Consider the following 4,133-nt stretch of genomic DNA (forward strand, 5'->3'; position numbering starts at 1 on the left):
TTGATCCCAATCTAGGCGATGAATGGTGGAGGTAAGAAAGTGTATTGTGGATCACTACCCTATGTCTAGTGCTGATTTGATTATCTGTTCAGAACCCTACGGACTATTGAATGGACTAACTGGCCCAAGTGGATTACTAGGGATAGATTGTACGTTCTCACATGTGTTGATCTTCCTCCTGAGAAGAAAACTTACATTCTTCGAGGAATGGCCTCTTCTGATCCTATAAATGTCAAAAGTTTGGATATTCCACAGACGTGTATTATCGTTCGTTTTGTTTTGCAAAATAAAAAATGGCATGTTTCACTCAATGTAATTGACATTATTCTCTCTGTCCTTTATTGCAGCTGACCATGTCTCATTCGGTGATTGAATGCGTGTGGAGGTTCTATGGAACACCATAGAGTGTGAAGCTCGTTTTCTATAGAACAACATGAGAAATATCACATCCAAGCTTGGTCCAGGAGAGATGCTTGATTCCTTTCTAGAAGAAGCAAAGTTGACTCACAGAACTGAGGCGTTCAAATACGAGCTTGGAAAATTTAAATCTTCAGGAAGAGGTAGCCCTGACCTTAAGAAAGCACTGATAGACACTGGTCAAAGATGCCTTTGCAGGTTGGAATATTGATATTGGCACTTCTGTCATTGGGAGAGCTCAACATAGAAAGAAGCAAATTGGTCTAACATCTTATAATTTTGTAGGTGGTTGACCAGGCGTAACTTCAACGTTAGAAGCTCTCGGATTCTATCTGACGTCTTGGATATCTCAAAGAAAGATACTATTTTCAACCCAGTGCAGTTGGCACGTAACTTCAACAAAACATTTTATTACTCGTGCCCTTGGTTTATTGAGTATAAAGAGGGAAAATTTCTTGCCAACGAAGAACTGCAGCATAACAATGATGTCAAGGAGAGGGAGGAACGTGCACGGAGGGCTGTCCGAGTGAAGATGCCGAAAATACCTACAAAAACCACTACAACAACAAAAACAGCCCCTTCATCTGAGAAAGTCGGCCAAGTATCGTATTCTAGAGTATGTTTTGATCTTGGAACGTTATAAACGCATCATTTTGAAACTTTGACTTCGCTTAGAGTTTTTTGTTGCAGACCAAGACTCCAAAAGGCATAGGAAAGAAGCCCTCCTCAAGCGAATTAAAGAAAAGAAGTGAGTTGCAAATTTATGACAAAATTTGTAATTGAAAAGAATCCGAGAATCTTGTCTTTATGAGAACCGTTTTAATGATCTATAATATCGAGCATGATGCGGTTGGGACAAATGAAAAAGAGCTTAAAGAATTCTCCTAGTCCTTGGAGCAATTGTTGGATCATCATGAGGGAGATCAGCAGATGGTGGCGAGGAATGATCTAGGTTTTTGTAAGACCTTTTTGAGAATCTTAATGCTATCATCTTTTGAGGTGTATTTTGCTGACCAACTACTTTGTTTTATTGGTTTTGTTCTTCAGTGTTCGACGAGCAGAATGTGTCTATCTCCTTCTTGGATACAAGCATGGAAGAAAATGAGATTGTTAGCTCCATGTTGGCAAGCATTGAAGGCCAAGTGAAAAAGGACGACCGTGTGTATGTCCGAGATGGAGTTTGGGTGGTTGTCTCAATGTCCGTTTCATTCATGTTTTTGCCTCCAAATTTCCTTGTGCATGGTATCCCGTCGTCATCTACACAGGAATGGAATGACATGGACGTTTGTCAATTCAGCAAAGTTGCACGTCTCAGTTTTTTGACAGCAGATGACAATGGCATATTTGTTGTTTTTTGCATACCTATCCAACATCGAATGGTACATGATGTTGCAATAGCCGCAGGCTGGGAGCTAGCATACACTACAGTCACAGTTTGCAAGACACCGGTATGCAAGGATGTTAATATGATTGTAAGATCCCTTCTTCTTACTGTTTTCAAGAAAAACCAAGCCCCAATTGCTGAAGTGTTGAAACCCAATGAGGACACATGGCTGAATACAATCCAAGAGAGCGAATGGACCATGCAAGAAGATGGAACACCATTGAGAGGTACGTCCTTTTCTGTAATTGCTTTTACTGTGTATCTTTGTTGATTTCTCGACTTGTCTTCTATTCTCACAAGTCCTCTCGTCGCAGGAGGAATGGAACGTGGACATTGCTATCTGTATCAAATGTTGAACATGTATACCAAGAAGGGAGATGTGGTAGTGCAATATGGAGGAGACACAAGTGTTCTTTCATTGCTTGGTAGCCATATGGGACGATACTTCACAATCATGGAGAGTAGTAGAACATTTTTGGATGAGCTTCCAAAAATTATGAAAGCACAGGCAGTGCGGCTAAGCAAAAGAAAAGCATTAGAAGAATGACTATGGGATATGGACAAACACTAGTTGTCTACAATTATATTTGAGATGTACAATTTGAAAAGTTGTAATAACTAATCTAGTGGTTCACGACGGATTCATATTGTCGATTACATTCTATTTCTTGTTCTTTTGTGACATTGTAATGCCTTTAAATGTGAAAATGTGTTTGCCATTCCCAATATTGGAAGTTTTGTATGTAAAATGTTTTCTTCTTTCTTCTTATCATGATATTGTAGTGTCAAACAATGTGATAATGTGTTAAAGACAGAAAAACGTAGTGGATTCCAGAGACACTGTACAATCCTCTAATTGGCACGAGAATGGATTTGAGGAGACATGTTTAGTATCAAGGTGTTCGGACGCTCGAAACACTCAGATGTTGTTCAGAGAGGAATAGATGTAGTGTGTTTTAGAGGGAGCTCAGTGAGGTTGCGTCGGCATTAGCAACATACACCTCTAATCTAGCTGCATTTGGGTCGCCTTGGCTACAAGATTCGACGACGATAAAAAAACGCAACGGATTTCAAAGAAAACATGCATTCCTCTCAGAGGCAAGCGAGGAGGGGTTTTCTTGGGGAACGAAAAACATGGATTGCATTTTTTCAAGGTGTTAATAATGCATGTTAGTGTCAAAGTGGTCGAACGCTCAAAACACTGAGTTGTTGGTCAAAGAAGGACAGATGGAGTGCGTTTCAAAGTGAGTTGAGTGAGGCTACGGCGGCCTATATACGGAGAGCTAGCCTTGGCAAGTGGGTTTAGATCACGTATACCCATGGCATGAGCAGTACACACCACTGATCTAGTTGCATTTGGATCCCCTTGACTAGAAGATTCAACGGCGAGCGATAAAAAAACACATTAGACAGATGGTGTGCGTTTCAGAGAGAGTTGAGTGCGTTTTAGAGAGAGTTGAGTGAGATTGCATCAGCCTATACGAAGAGCCGGTCTTGAGTAAGTAGCAGACAACAATGATCTAGCTACGTTTGGGCCACCTTAGCTAAAATATTTGACAACGATGAGAAATCGCAGCAGATTTCAGAGGAAATGCGAATTCCTCTTAGTGAAGCTAGGAGTGATTCCCTTGCCAAACGAAGCACATGGATTGCATGTTTCCATAGTATTCAGGAGGCATGTTTAGTGTCAAGGCGGTCGGACGCTTGGAACACCCAAATGTTGGCCAAAGAGAGACAGATGGAGTGTGTTTCAGAGAGAGTTGAGTGAGGCTGCGTCGGCCTATACGGAGAGCCAGTCACGAGTGAGTAGCACACAACAATGATCTAGCTGCGTTTGGGTCACCTTAGCCACAACATTGGACGGCGACGAGAAAACGCAGCGGATTTCAAAGGAAATGCGAATTCCTTTCATAGTCGAGCCAGGAGTGATTCCCTTGGCAAACAAAGCACATGGATTCCATGTTTCCAGAGTATTGAGGATGCATGTTTAGTTTCAATGTGGTCGGACGCTCGGAACACTTAGATGTTGGTCAAAGAGGGATAGATGGAGTGCGTTTCAGAGGGAGTTGAGTGAGGCTACGTCGGCCTATACAGAGAGCCCGTCTTGGCAAGTGGGTTTGGATCCCGTATACCCATGGAGTGAGTAGCACACAACAAAGATCTGGCTGCGTTTGGGTCGCCTTTGCTACAAGATTCAATGGCGACGGAAAAACGCAATGGATTTTAGAGAAAACGTGCATTCCTCTTAGAGTCAAGCGAGGAGGGGTTTTCTTGGGGAATGAAAAACATGGATTGCATTTTTTCAAGGTGTTAATAAGACATGTTTAGTTTC

General features: G+C 41.8%; 1 pseudogene; it reads left to right on the plus strand.

The window, feature by feature from the left end:
• The first annotated feature begins 207 nt into the window (after positions 1-207).
• Positions 208-2,348, plus strand: LOC147426442 (uncharacterized; annotated as a pseudogene).
• Positions 2,349-4,133: the final 1,785 nt, after the last annotated feature.

This window comes from Adiantum capillus-veneris, chromosome 24 (genome assembly GCF_014529385.1).
Source record: "Adiantum capillus-veneris isolate H3 chromosome 24, ASM1452938v2, whole genome shotgun sequence".
Lineage (NCBI taxonomy): Eukaryota > Viridiplantae > Streptophyta > Polypodiopsida > Polypodiales > Pteridaceae > Adiantum > Adiantum capillus-veneris.